The 24,064-nt window shown below is 37.6% G+C and overlaps 1 non-coding gene across 1 annotated transcript; it reads left to right on the top strand.

Moving 5' to 3' along the window:
- The first annotated feature begins 17,145 nt into the window (after positions 1-17,145).
- On the top strand, positions 17,146-17,252 carry LOC141716283 (small nucleolar RNA R71). Its single transcript, XR_012572997.1, has one exon. It is a non-coding gene; the product is annotated as a small nucleolar RNA R71 (small nucleolar RNA).
- Positions 17,253-24,064: the final 6,812 nt, after the last annotated feature.

Raw genomic sequence — 24,064 nt, 5'->3', positions numbered from 1 at the left:
TCTCATATATCTAACCTTGTCTCAACGTTTTTATGAAAATCTTTGTCATGCATAAGATAATCATTAACTAGATATAAGTTGAAAAGATGAAGTTACAAGATACTCCAATATACTTATATCTTTTCCAAATACTACTTGAACTACCACCGTTCAAGTTATAATCAGTTTCAAAAGTTCATCACATAGATGAGACTACAAGATAAGACTTGAATAGATTCAATCTTTGAAATATCATTTGAAAGAAATGAAGTTACGAGATACTTCATTAAGTCCCGATATATATACCCATATATATATCTCATACATTTCCTGAAAACCTCTGTAATGTAAAGTATGAACAGAGTTGTAATATCCAATGAATTCGAAAAGAAAAGAATTTTGGCATAAACCCGATATCTTGCTGATCAGGCAAAGATACCCATTAAGTAACATTTTCTACTGTAGATGGATGAATTCCTTGCCGGTCATCACCCTGGCCGCATTAGGACCTCCCGCTAGACCGTTACCCGGCCACTCACGCGTGGATGGACTGTCACCCAGCCTCTTACACCTTCATAGACCGTACCCCGTCATGTCGCTTATGCCGACTCAATTAGATGGACTTACTTCCTGAACATTGGGCAAGTAATCAAATTGTTTTCTCAAAACAGCAACCACGTTGCGAATATAAAATACACCACAGAGCCGGATCCCTTAGATTTTTGAGCGAGTATTCAAGTCCCCTTCGAAAGGAAGATCTTAAATTTGAAAACGAGTTTTGGGATCCGCTCTAACTTTTAGAATCATTTTGAAGACTCAAAAATATTTTTGAGAAAGTTTGGAGTAATGTTGATTTAATAAAGTAAATCAGTCCCGATATGTTGGAGGATATCTGAATATTATTATTTAAATAATATTCCCATAAGGATAATCTTTATAAAAATAATTGAAGTAGAAGTTTTATAACTTATACTTGAAATGAATAATAAATAACCAAAGATATACTTATACGAAAGTACGATCTTTATTTGAATAATCAAAAATAAGTTTGATTATCGAGAGTTTATACCTTCCTTGGAGAGCGGAGAATTACTAACAAGCCTCTAGGAACCTCTAAGTATCTCTACCAAGCTTGGATCTTAAAGAAAACATAAGAAAACAAAATGTTAGTTCTTGAAAATACTATTCATCAAGAACTTTGATGAATTGATTAGCTTAGTAAACCTTGGAATCTAGATCTCAAAATCATATCATAACTAAGTTTAGAAATATAGAATCCATGAAAACAAACCTCTTAATTTTTGAAGGTGTGGAGCTTGGACTTTGAAAATCAAATCCCTGAATTTTCATCAAAAAGTCGAGCCTAAACAATGGCGAGAGAATAAGATGAAGTGGTTTGGTGTTTGTGAATGATTTTCCTTGGTTGTTATTCAATTTTGCTAAAATATCTTGATAAAGTGATGACATCACTTGCTTATGTCATTGCTTGCATCATTCCTTTACCACATGTCACAATCTCATGGTGTGAGGGTGTCTTTACTTACAATCACATGTTTTAGCTTCTCTTGGAAGCTTCCTTCCCATGCTACTTGCATGTGCTTGCCCCTTGGTCGTTTATTTATTTTACGGTTCGCTTAACTCTCGTTCTCGTTCGTTGTTTGAGGGATCATATCCGGGATCTTATTACTTGGGTTCCCCTAACCTTTCTCAATATTTTATATTCCTTTTATGATCCTCTCTTATAATCCTTGAATTGAAATCTTTTTCATTATGTTACCTTATACTTAATTTTGTCAGTATCTGGTGGATTTTTGGGAAAAATCAAAGTGTCCGAATTCAAATTCTGACGATCTTTACATACCCTCATATACATTATGGAGTGCTAATATGATCTCAGAGTATCCATTAAAGAACCCCTTCATAGGGTGGTCTGACAATTTTTATTAATCAGCAATATCAGTAAAAGTTACTATTCATCAGGGTTTAAAAAATTTCCAAAAATTGGGGTTATTACAGTATCCCCTCCTTAAAAGGATTCTGTCCCGGAATCAGATAGAAAATGGTTGGGGATACTTTTCTAGCATTGCACTTTCTAACTCTCAAGTCAATTTCCCCACATTGTGGTTCTACCACCAAACTCTGACTAGTTTGATAACCATGTTCCTAAGCACTTGTTCCTTTTTGATTCATAACCCTCACTGGTTGCTCCACATTGGTTAAGTCTGGTCGGAGGTTTACGTGTTAATATTCCTCTATGTGTCTCGCCTCTGGATCATACTTCCTTAACATTGATACTTGAAACTTATTGTGAACTTGTTGCAGGTTCTAGGGTAGGGCTAGTTCATTTGATAACTTCCCAATACATCTTAATATATCCAAGGGTCCAACAATTCGTGGGCTTAGCTTTCCTTTCTTTCTGAACCTCATCTATCCTTTCCAAGGGAATGCCTATAACATCACTAGGTCCCTTATTTTCTACTCTTTGTCATTTCATGTCAAATCAACATACTTCTTATATCCATCTTGGGCTACTACCAGCCGTCCTCTGATTAGATCTATTATATCCTTGGTCCTTTCGACCACTGCTGGTCCGAACATCTTGCGCTCTGCAGCTTCACCCTAACATAAGGGAGATCGACATTGTGTTCCCTTAAGGATCTCATAAGGCGACATCTCGATACTGGCATACGATCTATTGTCGTATGAAAACTCAATCCGTGTTAAGTGACCATTCCAAAATTCCCTATAAGTTTATTACACAGATTCTCATCATAGCTTCTAGCGTTATAGCCTCTGTTTATCAATATCCATTCTTTTCCAGTTCGTAAACGTTACTATCTTCCGTTCCTAATATTATACTGGTTATAATTTTGCTCGTTAGCGTTCTATAACCTTTTAATAATCGCGTCAACCTTAGTATCACGAACGCGTTAGAATCGGAATACCATCGCACTGATACTACTTCCTTTCTAGCGGCTTCCATTTTTGAAAGCTTGATTTATCGTATATAAGTAAAAGAATTTATTGAGAGATCATTTTGATCATGAACACTTGTTCTATTGCATAGTAAGTACAGAAGGTGGCCAGCCTTTAGTACTTGACAAGCAATTAAACAATATGTGGTATCATACTTGGCTTCTATCACACAGATAGATAGTTATTCGACAATACCTCCCCTTCTGGAAGGGTTGTTCTTCTCAGCTTACATGAAATGAAAAGGAGAGAAAAGAATGAATTGAAGAGAATTGTATATAAAAAAATACTGCCACAAAATATCTGGTTTGGAATCTACCCCTGAAATATAGAGGTTTGTCATAGGAGAACAGAACATATATGTATATATATCATCATCAAGTATTATAGCATCGCATTTCACATGCCTAAATATTTTTGCTATTCCGTCCATCATTCTATGGACCCATGCTCTTGCTCGAGCTTAAAAACAATCACCGTTGAAACTCCCTCGACAGCGAAAATCGAATCTGGGATTTCGTTCTAGACATCATCGTTACTAAAATCCATTGCTACACCGTAACCTTCTTCGTATAGTAATACTACTCTTCATCGATAAGAAGGAATAAATATAAAATATGTAAATAAACCACTAGTTAGTCTATCAATGATAACTTATACATCACCCCGACCCGATTAGTGGTACTCAATCTCAACATCCATTACAATATGTTGTGAATATGTTGTGTACTTGATGATTATCTAAACAAAACATCTAAGTAGATTTTACTTAGTGAATTAATGTAGCACTCGACGGATAAGAATTATAGTCTCGACGGATAACTTATTATAGTCCCGACGGATGATTAACTCATTATCCATCGAGTGAGTAGCTTATGTAATAATAAGTTTGTAGCACAGTGTTGTATGCACCTTTGTATAGAATCTGTAGTAGCATATAAGTCATGTTGACTTTAACTAGATATGCAGAATAGGTTGATTAACTGTACATAAGCAATGTCTTGTAATTCTGTATAAGTGAAATGAAGTAAAGTGCCAAAATAGCTATCAACGGATGTATAACATAGCAGTCGACGGATGATCAATTAAGTCATCGACAGATGATCTGAAAGTCGACAGATGATCATATCAAGATTCAAACATCAGTTGAACAGTGAAAGCTGACACACAGCCGTTGAGTTGGATACAAATACACTGTGGAAGCCCATTAACTGGGTAATAGAGGACAAAAAGCAGCAAAGATCAAGACTGTTAGATTTTATATTTGTTCAGTTCTTTTGACTTTGTAATCTTGGTAATATATAAACCAAGAGAGTAGCAAATAGAAAAACAACTGAGATAGCTAAGAAACAACAACAGAAAAACAATTGGTATCAGAGCAAGCTCTTAATCTACAAAGAGTTTAAAGATCAAAACAATTCAGCAAGATGAACAAGAAAGATGTTGGAGTCAAGATTCATTTTCTTGATAAAGATAATTACCATCATTGGAAGGTAAAGATGCATCTTCATATGCTTTCTCAAGATGAGGCCTATGTGGACTGCATAGAAAGAGGCCCTCATGTTCCAATGAGAGCTGCAACAGGAAATGAACCATCTGTTCCAAAGCTAAGGCATGAATGGTCTGATCCTGATATTGAACAAGTCAGGAAAGATAAAAAGGCCATGCACATTCTGTTCAATGGTGTTGATGCAGACATGTTTGATAACATCATCAACTGCAAGACTGCCAAGGAAGTTTGGGACACAATACAGATAATCTGTGATGGTACTGAGCAAGTAAGAGAAAATAAAATGCAGCTCCTGATTCAGCAATATGAGCATTTTCACAATGAAGAAAGTGAGTCACGCACTGACATTTTTAGTAGATTCCAAAAGCTACTAAATTCTCTTAAATTGCATGGAAAAGTCTATCAGACTAAAGACTCCATTCTGAAATTTCTCAGATCTCTTCCAAAGGAATGGAAACCAATGACAGTCTCATTGAGAAACTCACAAGATTATAAGGAGTTTACTTTGGAGAGACTGTATGGCATTCTGAAGACCTATGAGCTTGAGATAGAGCAGGATGAAAGAATGGAGAGAGGAAAGAAGAAAGGAGGATCCATTGCACTAGTGGCTGAACTGGAAAAGGAGAAGGAAGTGAAGATGGAAGCTGTGGAATCAACTTCAAAGGCCTGTGATAGCAAGGGTAAAGGGCTAGCTGCAGAAAGTGAAGATTCATTGAGTCAAGATGACATGGAGGACATTGATGACACCTAGCATTCCTTTCAAGAAGATTTGCCAAGCTTAAGAAGAACTTTGGAGCTGCCAAGCCAAATAGAAACATGGTGGATAAATCAAAATTCAAGTGTTTCAAATATGGCTTGGCAGGGCATTTTGCAAATGAGTGTAGAAAGTCAGATTCCAGTAAGAAAAGGTTTGAGTCTGTGGATTATAAGCAAAAATACTTTGATCTACTCAAACAGAAGGAAAGGGCTTTTATTACACAAGAGAATGACTGGGCAGCTGATGGTTTAGATGAAGATGAGGATGTCAGCTATGTCAATCTAGCCCTTATGGCCAAGTCTGATGAAACAGAGACAAGTTCCTCAAGCAATCAGGTAATCACTACAAACCTTGCACATTTATCTAAAGCTGAGTGTAATGATGCAATAAATGACATGTCTACAGAATTGTATCATTTGCGCGTTACACTTAAGTCCCTCACTAAAGAAAATGCTAAAATCAAAGAAAACAACTTATTTTTGAGTGAGAGGAATAATGTGCTTGAGTCTCAGTTTGTTGAGTTTGAGAAACTAAAAATTGAGTGTAGAATTGCCAAGGAGGAATTAACTGAGTCCTTGAAAAAGGAAGAAATTTTAAAGAAGCAGCTCGATCGTGAACAGGAGGTGATTAAAGCATGGAAAACATCCAGAGATGTTCATGCTCAAATCACCAAGGTTCAAGGAATTGAGTCTTTTTGTGATGAAGCCTGGAAAAAGAATAAGGAGAAACTAGAACCTATTTTGGTAGATGGATTGCTGACAGATGTAGACTCGACGGATGATGAGAACTATCCATCGGATAACAAAAAGTGTTATCCGTCGAATGATAAAAATCCTCATCCGTCGGCTGTGAGCAAGCCCATTAGCAAAGCAAAATTAACCAAGCTAAATAAAAAGTATGGGTCTGTTTCCAAGAACTTTGTTTCAGGAGAGTCAAGTCAAGCCAAGAAAGGGAAGAAGGCTAATGTTGGTCACATGACTGTCAAACAGTTAAGTGACAGACTTGAGAAGATAGAGGTAAAAACAGAGACTAAAAGGAAAAACAATAGGAATGGTAAAGTAGGGATTAACAAACATAATAACTACACACCTGACAAATATGCTCCTAGAAAAATCTGTGTCAAATGTGGTAGTGTGAATCATTTGTCTGTTAATTGTAAATATGCCATGCCTACTCCCATGTCTGTTCAGCCTCAATTATCTAACATGAATGCCATGCCTCCCATTCCTGTTAATGCTATGCCTACACAGAACATGAATGCACAGTTTGCTAATATGCCTTTTGCACCTAATCCATATTATGCTGCATACAATATGCCTCAAATGCCATTTAGCATGCCTTACTGGAATAACATGTTTGCACCAAGCATGCCATTTCCTGTTAGCCATAACATGCATGATAATTCTGTTGCATCTAGTGGTTTCAAAGGCCCAACCCAAATGACTAAGGAAGAATCTGAAATTCCTAAGTCAAATGAGTTAAGACCTAAGAAACAGAAGAAGAAAGCTAACAAGGCAGGACCCAAGGAAACTTGGGTACCAAAATCAACTTGATTTGATTTTGATGTGTGCAGGGAAACAGAAGGAATCTTTGGTACTTGGATAGTGGTTGTTCAAGACACATGATTGGTGATTCTACCCTGCTCACAGAGTTTGAAGAGAGAGCTGGCCCAAGTATCACTTTTGGAGATGACAGCAAAGGTTATACTGTGGGATATGGCTTGATTTCAAAGGACAATGTCATCATTGAAGAGGTTGCCTTAGTGGATGGTCTCAAAGACAATCTGTTGAGTATCAGCCAGCTTTGTGATAAAGGCAACTCAGTAACCTTCAACAAAGAAACCTGTGTTGTGATTAATAATCAAAACAACAAAGTGGTTCTCACTGGTGTGAGAAGAGGAAATATGTATCTAGCTGACTTCAACTCAACTAAAGCAGAATCTGTAACTTGTCTTCTTAGTAAAGCAAGTCAAGATGAAAGTTGGCTATGGCACAAGAAACTATCTCATTTGAACTTCAAGACCATGAATGAGCTGGTAAAGAAAGAGCTAGTTAGAGGCATTCCTATGGTGGAGTTTACAAAGGATGGACTGTGTGATGCCTGCCAAAAAGGGAAGCAGATTAAAGCATCATTCAGGAAGAAACTTGATTCAACAATTGAAGAGCCTCTACAACTGCTTCACATGGATTTGTTTGGACCAGTCAATATATTGTCAATCTCAAAGAAAAGATTTTGCCTAGTAATTGTAGATGATTTCTCAAAGTTCTCTTGGACCTATTTCCTAAAGTCCAAGGATGAAGCTAGTGAAATCATCATCAATCACATAAGGCAAGTTAACAATCATCCTGTTTTCAAAGTTAGAAGAATCAGGAGTGATAATGGAACTGAGTTCAAGAACTATGTCATGAGAGCATTTTGTGAGGAAAATGGAATCTTGCATGAGTTCTCAGCAGCAAGGACTCCACAACAGAATGGAGTAGTGGAAAGAAAGAATAGATCTCTTATTGAAGCTGCAAGGACAATGCTTGAAGAATCAAAACTACCAACATACTTTTGGGCTGAAGCTGTAAACACTGCAGGCTACACTCAGAACATCTCTCTAAATAATCAAGCAAGATGCATGACACCTTATCAATTGTTCAAGAACAAGAAGCCAACTCTGAACTTTCTTCATGTCTTTGGCTGTAAATGCTATATTCTGAGAAATCAAACTGATCAAAATGGGAATTTTGATGCTAAAACAGAGGAAGGAATTTTTGTTGGTTATGCTGTTGGTAAAGCATATAGAGTCTACAATCTAAGAACCAACATTGTTGTTGAATCTATACATGTTGTGTTTGATGATAAAAAGATTGAAGGACTAAAAGATGGAGATTACCATGAGAGCCTCAAATTCGACAATGTTGAGATGGTTAGTGATGAAAGTGATGATGAGAGTGATCAAGAAACAGTGTCTAAGGATAATGCAGACAAATCTACTACAAATGAAGCACAAAACTCAACATCCGTCGAGTTACATAACGCTTCATCCGTCGGAAGGCAATCTGTATTATCCGTCGGAAGACAACCTGCCTCATCCGTCGGTACTCAAAATTCACCATCCGTCGGGTTATCAAAAGGAGCAGGAAGTCAAGGCAGATCACCCATAGAAAGCACCCCAATCTCAAATCAAAGATCCACAAACTCAGGGGGAGCTTCTAGCAATCAAAACTCAATCACACTTCAAGACAACATTGAGGTCTCTTCATCTAGGGCTAATCTACCTCAACCAAGAAAATGGATAAAAGATCACCCCTTTGAACTGATTATTGGTGATGTTTCTTCCAGAGTTCAAACCAGGAGAACAACTCAAGAAGAATGTCTATACAACAGCTTCATGTCTAAGGAAGAACCAAAGAAGGTAGAAGAAGCCTTGTTAGATCCTGATTGGATTTTAGCTATGCAGGAGGAGCTAAACCAATTTGAAAGGAATAAAGTATGGAAGCTGGTACCCAAGCCTAAAGGAAAGAATCCAATAGACACCAAATGGGTATTCAGAAACAAGATGGATGAAAATGGCATAGTAGTAAGGAACAAAGCAAGATTGGTTGCTAAAGGCTATTGTCAGCAAGAAGGAATAGATTTTGATGAAACATTTGCTCCTGTTGCAAGACTTGAAGCCATCAGAATCTTCTTAGCCTATGCAGCCCATGCCAATTTCAAGGTCTATCAAATGGATGTCAAAAGTGCCTTTCTGAATGGAGATTTGGAGGAAGAAGTGTATGTAAGTCAAACTCCTGGCTTTGAAGATCCAAATTTCCCAGAGTATGTCTATTATCTACTGAAAGCACTTTATGGACTGAAGCAAGCACCTAGAGCCTGGTATGACATTTTATCAAAGTTGCTTTTGGAAAATCACTTCACAAGAGGTACTGTAGATAAAACTTTATTTTTCAGAAATGTGAATGGCTCTAGCATACTTGCTCAAATTTATGTAGATGATATTATTTTTGGCTCTACAGATGAGAAACTTTGTAAAAAGTTTGCCAAACTGATGCAAAACAAGTATGAAATGAGTATGATGGGAGAACTAACTTATTTTCTTGGTTTACAAGTTAAGCAAGTTAGTGATGGAATATTCATTAGTCAAACTAAATATATTTTTGATCTTTTAAAGAAGTTTGATCTAATGGATTGCACATCTGCAAAAACTCCCATGGCCACTGCAACTAAGCTTGAACTAAACACTACTGAAAAGTCTGTGGATATTTCAAGTTATAGAGGCATGGTTGGCTCACTTCTGTACTTAACAGCTAGTAGGCCAGATATAATGTTTGCTACATATTTGTGTGCTAGATTTCAGGCTGATCCTAGAGAGTCTCATTTGATAGCTATTAAGAGAATTTTCAGATATCTCAAAGGAACACCAAACCTTGGCATTTGGTATCCTAGAGATTCTGTTTTTGATCTAACTGGTTATTCAGATGCAGATTATGCAGGTTGCAGAATTGATAGAAAAAGCACAACAGGAACCTGTCAATTTTTAGGAAACAAGCTTGTGTCCTGGTTCAGTAAAAAGCAAAATTCAGTTTCTACTTCTACAGCTGAAGCTGAATATATTGCTGCTGGCAGTTGCTGTGCACAGATTTTATGGATGAAAAATCAATTGCTAGACTATGGTTTGCAAGTTGAAAGGATTCCTATTTTCTGTGACAACACAAGTGCAATTGCCATCACTGAAAATCCAGTGCAACATTCAAGGACAAAGCATATAGACATCAAGTACCATTTCATAAGGGAACATGTAATGAATGGTACTGTAGAGTTACATTTTGTTCCAAGTGAGAAGCAACTTGCAGATATTTTTACCAAACCACTGGATGAATCTACCTTTTCTAGGTTGGTAAGTGAGTTAGGTATGCTTAATTACTCTTGAATTTATCTGAATTATTTTGCAAGTTGAAAGGTAGCCAGAAATTTAACTGATTTTTAGTCTTGGATGAAAATTTTGGCTAATTCAAAATTTGCATCTCGACGGATGACCATTATCCATCGAGTTGAGTCATCCGTCGATATACAAATTGTAAATAAAAATCAATTACTTTTCTGGAGTATTTTAAAGCTCGACGGATATCAACTTATCCTCATCCGTCGAAGTGTCTAAATCTTAACCGTTAATTCCCTGAACATTATCCATCGAGTATACTTACAGTTTGTAAGCATTACACGACGGATAATGGGTAGAATTTTTACAGTTTATTTTAAAACGGCTATTTTAGACAATTTCTATTGGGTAATTTACTTCTCTTTATTATTTTTATCAGTTGATTTTGAGTAAAGTATAAAAGCTTATCTCATTCTAATTATTTTCTTTTATCATTCTCAAATTCAACTGTGTTACTTCATTCTCTCTCAAGCAAAAATCCTCTTTCTCTTCAAGCTTTTCTTCTCTAATAATGGCACCCGTAGTTAAGATCATGTCACAGACTGGGTTCATCTATGAGAAGAACAACTTCACTGCCTTGGTCAATAAGGGGATTCAATAATCTGAAGACTATCATAAGATGATGGACTTCGTGCACAACTGCAAGTTAAGTTTTGCCATGCTGGAATCACCCACAATTTATTGTGAAGTTATTGAGGAGATGTGGACAACAGTAATCTATAACTCTACTGACAAAACCATCACTCTAACCATTAAAGGTAATGATTTCTGTATCAATAGTGATGTAATAAAAGCATGTTTCAAGATTCCTGATGATAATGTAACTGCACCACACACTGACACTGATATTGTCAATATGCTTAATTCCATTCATTATGCACTTCCTACTGCAAAACTAAGTGAAATTAGAAGACTAGGTCTTAGGAAGGAATGGAGTTACTTGTGTAATGTAGTAACTAAAGTCTTTTCTGGAAAAATCAGTAATTTTGATTCTGTGAACATTTCCATGCTTAACATGCTATACATGCTAGTTACAGAAAAATATTACAATTTCAGTGACCTTGTTGTGTATGAGTTAGGTTTTAAACTAGGTGACTTAGCCAAAAGAGGAAAGAATATTTACTATGCTAGATTTTTTATGCTTTTGGCTAACCATCTTTGTCAAGAGATTGAACTTGAGAACCCAAACAACAAATTAGCTTGTTGGGTTCAAGAGAGAATAATCATTGCAGACTTGAACAGAGCCAACCATCACAAGGATGTGCCAATGTTCTATTTTCCTGTAATGCTGACACCTCAGGTAAGTGAGGTAAGTTCATCCAGACCCTCAACTTTTCCAATCTCTTCTATTTCTTTGACTTCAGGCATAGCTATGGCAACTGTGACAATGACCAAACAGTTGCCTACCAAAGCTGCCAAAACAACTGCAATTTCTAAATCCAAATCAAAGAAAACCCCCGCTGGTATCTCTCAAAAGGTACCAGTTGAAAAATCTACCAAAGCCAAAGAGGGGAGTGTGAAGGAGGGTAAGATAGGTGAGGGAAGGGGTGAACATCAAAGAAACCCCAAGGATAAGGTTGGAGAGTTGAGTGAATCCCATCCTAGCCACACTGCAGTTTCCCAACAAACTGTAATGCTTAAAAAGGACAAAAGCTCACTTCTAGCTGCATCCTCCCAAAAGGATGTGGCTATTGAACAAAGCTCTCATCCAAGAGCACAGGCCAAAAGGGTTAGGGACACAAGCTCACACCAAACTTACACTAGAAAGAAGAAATCCAAAACAACTGGGGATGCACAGGGCACACACTTAGTGCAAACTGGTGCTAAAGACACAGTCCCTACACCTTCTCAAATTCAGATTGATGTGGCTCCAATAAATGTGGAGTCACAGCCAAAATCTCTCATAATAGAAGCCACAGAAACACAATACTCACCAACTAACTCACTGGAAGTGGACATAATAAACACTTCAATTCCTGATTCCCCTTCTTTAACTCTGTTGGGGAAGCCAAAATCTAGTGCAAGTGAGCATCATCTTTTAGATGATTTCTTGGCTCACTTGCCAATTCTTTCTGATTCTATTGTGACATCTGTGCCTCAAATAACTTCAATCAACACAGAGTCAACAATAGTTTCTCTTCCCACCTCATTCATTTCTACTCTCTCGATGGATATTGCTCATCCGTCGAGTAGTGATTGTATCCCGACGGATAAGCTTAACAGCAGTTATCCATCGGATAGCTTTACCACTCACCAGACGGATATCACTTATCCGTCGAGTGTCTCTGCACAACTTCAAACTTCAATAATTTCAAGTGCAGAAGATTTGGTGGTAATACAATCACTCTTAGGACTGAGAGAGGAGAGTGCATTGAGTGAGAGGCTGGGTTGCTCCCAGGCAAAAGGAGAGGAAAAGAGTGAATGTCAGCAATCCATTCATTCAGGATTGGCAAAAATGAGTGAGAGGAGTCCCACCTTAGTAGGTGAAGGTGAGGGTGTGAGGGTGGGGAGCCAGGGTGAGACCCTGATGCAACAAAAGAGAGAATATGAGAGAAAGGCAGGTACTGGAGAAATAAGGATGGAACCAACCATTGCTAGTAAGTCAATGATTGTGGATGATGCTGAAAAGGAAAGACAATTTCAGCAACATTATAAAGCTGTAATTGATTACATTTCCTTGGATGCTGACACTTTTACTCACCCTGTTTTAGCCTATCAACTGTTGGCTGCTCAGGGCAATGTGGAGGCAGAGCAGACTTTGAATTTAGTGCACACCACAGAATCTCTTCAAAGAGATAAAGCTGCTGTGAATAGAATGCCTTCTCAAGCTGGAAAGCCATCTGAAGAATTTGGAGTAAATTCTGATGATGATGACTCTGGTTCTTTGGATGGAAGCATGAACTTAGGGGGAGCTGAAGGCCCAAGTTCTGCTTTCAGTTTACCTAAATGGGCATGGGCAAAGGAATTCTCACCAGGGCAATTTGAGGTGTCTTTGGTAAAACAAGTAATAGCTATTCAGCAGGCCCTTCAGGAAGCTTCAGATGCTGGTACCAAGGCTGTTCTTCAAGCTCACCTAGACTCTTTACATTTAATGAAGATCCAACACTCAAGACATAATCTCAGTGTGGATGAATTGAAAAAGGATATAGCTGACTTAAAGACATATAACTCTGAGAAGCTGGATTCAATAATGCCATATGGTACCATGCATGATCTATTACTAAGATTAAGGAGAGAATCAGATTCTGACAAGAAGATAGCCAAGCTGGAGAACAGAGTTCAGGTTATTGAGAATTCAGTGGCTCTACTTCTTCAAAATCAACAGACTCAGACAAATCTTCTTATGCAACTGGCTAAAGCACAAGGCCTAACTCCTCCACTTGATGATAACAAAAAGGGGGAGAGAGAATCAAGTAAGGGGGAGAAAGGACCAACTGAGGGGGAGAAACTTCTAGTTCAAATCAGCAAAGTAATTGTACCTTCAATTACTATCTCCAAGCCACCAGTTGCAGATGGTATAGATCTTATAAATGCAGCAGCAGCAGCAAATTTGAAATATGCTGATAAAGGAGAGTTGACTCTGATCAACTGGAAAAAGTTGATGAGGAAATACAGAAAAAGTTTCAATTAGTCAAGGAACCAGATCAGTCAGCCATCCATCACTCTCATGTTAAGCCAATCAATGTGAATGAGATGAGCATGAACTATCTGGAGAAAGGACAATCTTCCTGCATCAAGACTACAAAGGTTGAGATAATTCTTAAACCAAGGGAAAACTATCCAAAGTTATCTTTGAAGAACCCTATGGATTCTGTGTATGAGACACCCAAGCCTGATGAAAAGAAGCTTCTGTCAAGATCTATTCTCCTCTACAAAGATCCAGCTGATTCAGCCTCAAGAAAGAGAATTGCAAAGATATTCAGAAATGGGAAGGAAATTTGTGTGGTAGCTGGACATCCACAATTTGCTCATGCAAAGGAAGAAGAAAAATCCAGATTGAAGCAGGAAAAGAGGCAAGCTGCTCTAGATGCAAAGAAGTCTAAACAAAAGAAAGAACAGTTTGCTATCTTGGCCAAGCTACAGGCTGTGAATTCTTCTCAACAAATTCCCTCTCAACCATCTCAAGCTACTGAATCAGAGAAGAAGATTGAAGAACAGAAGAAATCCTCAAGAAAGAAAGAACTGGCTAAAAGAACAAAAAGAAAGTTGGATGTTGTTGACAAGGAATTGGAAGATCAATTTCCAAAGGAATCCACTCAAGCTGAAACTCAAGCATCAAAGCCCTATGTGGTGTTTGAAGACATAAGGGTGGTGGACCCCTACAGGAACATACATGGAGAGCCTATTGTGCCAAAGGATGAGCCAATAGAGTGGGATAAATTACCAATTCCTGACTTCAACTTGCCAATTCTTACTAAGCCAAGAAGGACAAAATCAAGGGCAGTCAAGAAAGTGAAGCTGTCACCTTTCAAATCCAAGTCAGTAGTCAAAGCTCAACCCAAGGTCAACAGGGGAGACTACTTGTACTTGTGTGACATCAAAGAATTCTCAGATCTAAACCTTTATCTGGAGGAGCTGGATGAGGTAAGGGCAATTGATGCATACAGAAACCTACCTGAAAGGTTGATGTTCAAGTACAAAGGGGGAAGGGAGATTCAGTGGCCTCTTCACAGGATACTTCAAGAAAGCCGAGCTGTGTTGATCAAAGTCTATTCATCCTTCAAGAAAAACTTTGGGTTCAATGTAACTGCAAGAAGATTAGTATTGAAGAAGATTGAAGAGCTAAGGAGTGTTAGAGCCAAAGATGCACTACCCAAAACTCTTATCATCCCATACACAGGGAGAAGAGTGCATCTAAGGCCCTACTGGCTGATGGAATTCATGGATGCCAAGGGTGTGAGAAGATTCTTCAGATTAGAAGACCAATTGAGTATCTCTAGCAATGAGACTCTCTTGGAAATGCAAGAAATGTTAGATCTCTCAGAATCTGATGAATTAGAATTCCACAGACAGCTCCAGAATCAAATTGAAGAAAACAACAGAAAGCTTGGAAGAAGATCCAGACCTTCAAAAAACTAGAAAAATCTGCTCAGACTAGAGGAGCATCTTGAACTGACTGTGAGCCAAACCTTGTATATTTTTATTTAAATTGAAGCACTTTCAGTTTTATCTACTTATCTTTAAAGATATATGTTTAGGATGTTTGGTCATCATCAAGTATCTCTTAATTTATGGCTACAATTCCAGTAGACATAAATTGGGGGAGATTGTTGTGAATATGTTGTGTACTTGATGATTACCTAAACAAAACATCTAAGTAGATTTTACTTAGTGAAATAATGTAGCACTCGACGGATAAGAATTATAGTCTCGACGGATAACTCATTATAGTCCCGACGGATGATTAACTCATTATCCATCGAGTGAGTAGCTTATGTAATAATAAGTTTGTAGCACAGTGTTGTATGCACCTTTGTATAGAATCTGTAGTAGCATATAAGTCATGTTGACTTTAACTAGATATGCAGAATAGGTTGATTAACTGTACATAAGCAATGTCTTGTAATTCTGTATAAGTGAAATGAAGTCAAGTGCCAAAATAGCTACTAACGGATGCTTAACAAAGCTTCGACGGATGACCAAAATAGCTATCAACGGATGTTTAACATAGCAGTCGACGGATGATCAATTAAGTCATCGACGGATGATCTGAAAGTCGACAGATGATCATATCAAGATTCAAACATCAGTTGAACAGTGAAAGCTGACACACAGCCGTTGAGTTGGATACAAATACACTGTGGAAGCCCATTAACTGGGTAATAGAGGACAAAAAGCAGCAAAGATCAAGACTGTTAGATTTTATATTTGTTCAGTTCTTTTGACTTTGTAATCTTGGTAATATATAAACCAAGAGAGTAGCAAATAGAAAAACAACTGAGATAGCTAAGAAATAACAACAGAAAAATCTTTGTAAGCACTATCTTTAGCATTTTCCTGTGTTCTTAGCAGTTCTATTTTTGTAAGCAGCTGTGAGCATTTCTGCACACAGAGTCCTCTCGATATATTAAATATATCTCTGGTGGAATTGTTTAAATTCACCAGAAAGTTTTTAAAGACTCTTGTTTTCAATTACTTATGTTTTGATTCATTCAAGTTTATATTCCGCATTGTACTAATCAAAACAAATATATCCATAATCGAGTTGAACATTTTTATTTCAAGAAAAAGGTTCAAAAATTCCATTCAACCCCCCTTCTGTAATTCTTGCTATATTGTTAAGGGACTAACACAATACAACACTCACGGTTGTTATCGCCTCATTATTCAAGGAATCGTTGATGTATTACTATAGTCCACCGCTGACCTATTGTAGTCATTCGTTTTCCTTGGAATCTTAATAGCTAATCATACAGAGTCCATACCTGCCGTATCAAAATCTTCTAAGGAGGTAACATAATCACCATTCGTGATCCATGAAGAACACTGCTGAACTTGGTGTACATATGCCATGAAGCAGATAAAATTGCAGAAGAGTTTCAATGAAAGCAACGATAGCAGGTTAATACCATTATGAACCATATGTCCTTATTAGGAAACATGAAGCTCAAAGGTTTATTTAGTCCTATCATAACATGGTCCTGGCTTATCTTAAGATTCTAAGATAGATAGCCCGCTCACGGCGATTAACATGAATTCAATCTTTACCAGACTACTATTATGGTTGAGTATCGCACAATCATCGGAAGGAATGTCAATCTTTCAAACCATAATCCAACCTTCACGGCTTTAACCATCATCACTTCAAGAAGTCCTACTACCTTGCCATGTGGCAATCTCTGGGTTGGATACTGATATTCATTAGCAGCCATCAGTTCAATTAGATCATAAGCTTCCTCATAGCTCTTTGCCCATAATGCTCCACCTGATGCTGCATCAAGCATTGGTCTTTACTATGCTCCCAAACTGTTATAGAAGCAATTGATGATCATCCAATCAGGCATTCCATGATGAGGACACTTTCTAAGCATCTCCTTATAGCGCTCCCAAGCTTCACATAGAGATTCTCCCAATTTCTGCGCAAATTGAGTAAGAGCATTCCTGATTGCAGATGTCTTCGCCATAGGGAAGAATTTAGTGAGAAACTTCTGAGCAAGATCTTCCCAAGTAGTAATCGAACCAGCTAGTAGAGAGTGTAACCAGCTCTTAATCTTGTCCCTCAGAGAGAATGGGAATAGTCTCAGTTTCACCGCATCCTCAGACACACCATTGAACCCGAAGGTGTCGTAGATCTCTATGAAATCCCTAATGTGCATATTGGGATCTTCCGTTGGAGAACCCCCAAAATGGAGTGAATTATGTACCCATTGAATTATGCTAGACTTGATTTCAAAGTTATTTGCAGCAATGGCTGGTCTGACAATGCTAGACTGAATGTCATTAATCTTCGATTGAAAAAAATCCATCAAAGCCTTCGGAGTTGCTGCCGGTTCTCCCGTTGTAATAAAAACTAGAGCACGACTAAAGTAAACCTTGTAGGAAAATAATCTGAGTCAGTGAACTTTGACGACCACTGATGACAAGCACATAAACTAAATTTAACACCGAGTCCCCGACAGCGGAGCCAAAAACTTGTTAGGAAGAAAACATGCGCTAAAATTGCAAGCAAGTATACGCGTTCGCAAGTAGTATAAGATATAAATCAGATTCGTACCCACAGAGACTCTTTTTAGGTTACTTAAGATTATGCACATTTGCAACAATGGTATGGATATCGCTCAATGCTAAGACAATAACAAGTTGAGATGTTTATAACTAAGATTAAACTAACATGCAATTAACTAAGAATAAAAGTGATTGAATTAACTATATGAGACAAACATGGGATTTTAACTTCATTATATACTTCATTTAAAGTCATTATTCTTAACTTTAACATGCAATGGTGATGACAACTAATCAGATAACACGAAACTAGTAAATGCCAACTCTTGTTGTACGAATACACTACTACCAGACATCCACAAAAGAGATAGAAGCTGAATAGACACCAATTATCTTGAGACCCTATATGTCTATAGAATTTAACAACATAAAGTTTTAATGAACAAGTTATCTATCGTGATTACATAAGGCAAGTAAGATGGTTAAAATTACCTACGAATCATGCATAATAAATACATGAACCTATGCTAGCATGGCAAGTTCTAAATCTCTATATTCACTGTCACTTCAATAGAGATTAACCCGCTATCTTATATGTTAGCTACGCAAATAAGACGAATATGCACAACCAATACTAGGATATCAATCAATCACCACACAACAAGATATTGAAATAAATTAACTATAGAATTCCATAAGTAAATCCGTTAGAACCCACGATAACTATTAGTTCATAACCGAACTCATCATCACCATGGGTAACAATTGAAAGATGATAATAAACAATATAAGAGTACTAGGGTTCAAAGGCAAATCGAAAACAAGCATCCAAAGTATCAACTATATTAAAGAATACGAAATTCTTCTTCTCCATAGTCGTCTTGTACTCTCTAGGTCTTCATATTGCTCTCACTGGTCTCCTTGTTATATAAAAAACATCTTATTATAGAGTATTTATAGGATTCTAACAGACCTGGGCTTCAAAAACTCAAAATCAGAGAAGAATCAGGATTTCTACCAAAAGGACCCGCGTGGCCGCCCTGCTCACGGCGCGCCCGCACTACACTTTTGTTCTTCCTGAGCGGCCGTCGTGCATGTAGCGCGGGTGCCCTGCTCTTTTGCTCCCTGGATTTTTCAGCCTAGTCTTCTTTTTACTATAACTTTCGCTCCGCTCGTCAGAAATCGATGAATAAGTAGTCCACACGAAGCTCTTGAGATCCTCTACAATTTGGAAATGGCCTTGACTTCAGATTCTTGGCTCTTTTCAGCATATATTCAATAAAAGCTCCATTCTTCCTCCAACTAGTGCCTATAATGCACAAACATAAAAACACATCAAAAATACCAATAACTTGAGTCCAAAACACCGACTTAAGCTTGAAATTAAGCGTTCGAAGTAGATATAAAATTCACTTGTCAGATAGTGACGTAAGAGACTAGTGGAACTAGTCCAATGGAACTAGTCCAGTCATACAAGAGGCTAGCGAGGCTAGTCCAATATAAGGCTGAAATAATGTCTTAGATACCTTAATGACCAGATGAAGGTCAGTACGGGCTGATCATCCATATTTATGTTTGAAATATGGATATTCCAATTGAGGGTTCTTTAATATTTTATAAAAGAAGAAATGTATAACTTTGATAAAGCAATTTGCTTAATTTACTTGAAATAAAACAGAAAGAGTAGTACTTCTTAAAAGTTATGAAACTTGGTCAAGAACCCTTCCACTTTACTCTGTTATTGTTATTCCCTAAAAATACAACAAGAATTACAGAAGGGGGGTTGAATGTAATTTTGGCTACTTTTTCAAGATTTTAAACAGTTCTTCCTTGATAAATATATAAGTGTTTGATTTGCAGATTGCGGAATGTCTGAGTTAAGTGAATCAAACACAAAGTAATAAAAACACAAGATTTTAAAACTTTCTGGTGGATTTGAAAGTATCCACCAGATATATATATATATATATATATATATATATATATATATATATATATATATATATATATCGAATGAGAACCTTGTAAAGCTTGAATAGCTCACAGCTGCTTACAAGTTTGAACAACTAAACTTATAGAGAAATGTTACAGAATACAGCTTGAAAATGTTTCTATAAAAAATGTGTGTGCTTAGTTAATTGTTCTACCAGCTACACTTGGTTTATATATCACCAAGTTTACATGAAAATAAGACAAGATAATAAAACAAAGCATGTCTAGTCTAACTTCGTGTTATTTCACTACTCTATTCCAGCATCTTTGAATATCTTCATATTTGCATGGAAATGGTAATGCTTATTTGTTCTCAAATCCCTGCTTAACAGGCTGCCACATTCCTTTTCCAAACACCCAACGCATGTGACTGTGTTGTCACTATCAACAGATATTTGAATTTGATCATCCTTCGGGTACATGCTTGTCATACGTCGGATGGCTTTGTTGATCATCCGTCGGGTAGCTTTGTTGATCATCCGTCGGGTAGCTATTTGTCACTTGACTCTATTTCACTTATACAGAATTACAAGACATCTCATATTTACAATTAATCAACCTATTCTGCATATCCACTTGTAGCCAACATGACTCATATGCTCCTACAAAATCTACACAAAGTTTTTTGCAGAAATGTGCTACAAATCTTATTATTACATAAGCTACTCACCCGGTGGATGTCAATTTGTCATCCGTCGGGACTATATTAAATCATCCGTCTAGCGCTACAAAATTCACTAAGTTGAATCTACTAAGGTGTTTTGTTTAATTTATCATCAAGTTCACAACATGTTCCTAACAATCTCCCCCAATTTATGTCTACTGGAATTGTAGCCATAAATTAAGAGAAACTTGGTGATAACAAAACACCCTAAACATTCAGATTGAAAATAGTAGATAAAACTGATAAGTGCTACAAAATTTACTGAAAATTGAACAAAGCAAAGTATACAAGAATTTCTCACAATCATTATCAAGGTGCTCCTCTAGTCTGAGCAGATAAGTCTATTTCCTTGATTGTCTAGATTTCTTCCCAAGCCTCATGTTATTCTCCTCTATTTGATTCTGGAGTTGTTTGTGGAACTCAAGTTCATCAGCTTCTGAGAGATCTAGCATTTCTTGCATTTCCAATAGAGTCTCATTGCTAGAGATACTCAACTGGTCCTCCAATCTGAAGAATCTTCTTACTCCCTTTTCATCCCTGAATTCCATCAGCCAAAAAGGCCTCAAATGCACTCTCTTTCCTGTTAAGGGAATTGATAGAGTTTTTGGTAGTGCATCTTTAGCTCTATTACTCCTCAGTTCCTCAATCTTCTTTAGAACTAATCTCCTTGCAGTTACATTGTATCCAAAGTTCATTTTGAAAGATGAGTAGATCTTTATTAGGACAGATTGGCTTTCTAGAAGAATCCTGTGAAGTGGTCATATTATCTCTTTTCCTCCCTTATATTTTAACACCAGCCTTTCGAAAAGATGTCTGTGATCATCAATTCCTCTCACTTCTTCCAATTCATCTAAGTAGAGGTTTATGTCAGAGAACTCCTTGATGTCACAGATGTATAACAAATCTCCCTTGTTGACTGTAGATTGAATTTGGTTAGGGTATTGGATCTGAGAGTCACAAGCTTCACTTTCTTGCTTGCTCTAGTCTTTGTCTTCTTTGGCTTGTTGAAGATTGGAAAGTTTAGTTCAGGAATTGGTAAACTATCTCAGTCTACTGGCTCATCCTTAGGAATAATGGGCTCACCATGAATGTTCCTAATTGGATCCACCACCTTGAATTCTTCAAATACCACTGAGGGTTTTGATGTTTGAGTTGAAGTTGTAGGCTTTTTGGGAATGTAGTCTTCCATTTCCTCATCACTGAAGTCCAATTTCCTTTTGGAGTGGAGCTTGTATCTGAATCTTCTTTTCTGTTGTGGTTCATCTTGCACTTTTTGATCTTGAGGTTCAGCAATCACAGATGGTTGTACAGAAATTTCAATTGTGGTATTTACAACTTGAAGTTTGGCCAAGATAGCAGCTTGCTTCTTCTTTTATTTGAGCTTCTTAGCATCCAGAGTAGCTTGCTTCTTTTCTTGCCTGATTCTTTCTTTCTCTTCCTTTTTAGCTTCCACAAACATAGGGTGTCCGGCCACCACACATATTTCTTTACCATTTCTGTAAATCTTTACAATTCTTCTTTTAAGTGCTAAATCAGCTGGATCCTTGAAAAATGCAATTGACCTAGCCAATAGCTTCTTCTCATCTGGCCAAGGTGTTTCATACACAATATCCATAGGATTTTTGTCTGAAAACTTTGGGTAGTTTTTTTTAGGCTTCATGATCAGCTTTGCTTTTGGAGATTTGATACAAGATGTTTGACCCTTTTCCAGATAATTCAGACTCATTTCATTCACAGAGATGTGCTTGACTTGAGAGTGATGATTGAAGACTTTGTCTGGTTTCTGAATTGGTCCAAATTTCTGTTGAATTTCTGCATCTATATTCCTCCATTTCTCTTTTAACTCCTTCTCAGCTACTGCTACATCAATCTTTAGCAGTTTGTCATTGGTTTCCAGTTTTTCTGCTGCCAGATTTATGATGTCAATGTTGTCCATGGCTGGTGGCTTTGTGAAACCAACTGTTGGCATAATTACTTTGCTGCCTTGGATGTTGAGCTGTTTCTCCCCCTCACTAGATGAGCATTTCTCCCCCTTTTTGTTAGCATCAAGTTGGAGAATGGAAGGGAGTTGAGCAGCCACCAACTGTTGGAGCAAAGCAGTCTGAGCTTCCTGATTAGAAAGTATCTTGGCCATTGACTTCTCTACATCAGATAATCTAGAGTCCATGGCATCAACCTTTCTATTGAGATCAGCCTCCTTCCTTAGCTTCTGTGCTATCTCAGTCATGTTGGTTCCAGGAAGTCTAGCATCCAACCTTGCTATGAAATCCTATTTTACTTCAGAGTCTTCCTGCTTGATTTCATCCATACTTTGACTGTGTTGGAAAGCTTGAATCTTATGTAGCTGGAGTGCTTCAAGATGTGCTGTTAGTAGCCTCTTTGTGCTGGCATTTGTAGATGTCTAAATGGCTGTTTGGGTGTCATGAATCAGCTTGAATAGTTTTGATTAAAGATATGAGTAGGAACATTCTTTTATTAGCATCCAGGCAGGGACATCTGCATCTCCCCCTATGCTCATGCTTTATTCCTCATCATCCCCACCGGCATCCCCAAATGAATCTTCAGCCAGTTCAAAATCACTGCCAGTAGTTGAAGGCATAACAGTGATTGCTTCATTTGCTCTTTGTAGAGATTGGGTAGTATGCACCAAATTAAGAATTATTTTAGCCTCCTCATTGCCCTGTACAACTAATGTTTGATAAGCTGTAACAGGATAAGTAAATATCTCAGCATCTAGGGAAATAGAATCTATGATAGCTTGATATTCTTGCTGAAATAGTCTTTTCCTTTCTACATCATTGACATTCATTGACTCACTTGCAATAGTTTCCATCCTTATCTCTCCAGTACCTGCATTTCTCTTAATATCTCTCTCTTTTTGCATGAAGGGCTCCCTTGGCTTCCCACCCTCACACCCTCACCTTCACCATCTAAGGTGGGACTCCACTCACTCACTTTTGCCAATCCTGAAGAAATGGACTGTATTTGTTCACTCATATTCTCTCCTTTTGCCTGGGAGAAACCCAGCCTCTCACTCAGGTCACTCTCTTCCCTCAATCCTAAGAGTGATTGTACTACCACTAAGTCTTTTGCACTTGTGAGAATTGAAGAAATTTGAAGTTGTGCAGAGACACCCGACGGATGATGAATATCCATCGGGACAGTAGTATGGCTATCCAACGGATGATTGCTGTTAGGCTTATCCATCGGGATACAATCACTACTCGACGGATGATGAATATCCATCGGGATAGAAGAAATGAATGAGTTTGGAGTGGAGACTATTGTAGACTCTGTGCAGATTGATGAAAGTTTAGGCACAGATGTCTCAACAGACTCAGAAAGAAATGGCAAGTGAGCCAACAAATCATCTAAAAGATGATGTTCACTTGCTTGGATTTTTGGCTTCTCTACAAGAGTTAACGATGGAGAATTTGGATGTGATGTATTGATCATGTCAACATCTAGTGAGTGTATGGGTGAATTTGGTGTTTCAGGTGCTTCGATTGTTAGAAATTTTGGCTGTGACTCCACATTTATTGGAGTCACATCAATCTGACTTTGAGATGGTGCAGTGACTGGGTCTTTAGCTCCAGTTTG

The sequence above is a fragment of the Apium graveolens genome, chromosome 3, assembly GCF_009905375.1.
Source record: "Apium graveolens cultivar Ventura chromosome 3, ASM990537v1, whole genome shotgun sequence".
NCBI lineage: Eukaryota > Viridiplantae > Streptophyta > Magnoliopsida > Apiales > Apiaceae > Apium > Apium graveolens.
Note: the sequence above shows the minus strand (reverse complement) of the source record. Positions and strands in the feature narration are given on the sequence as shown.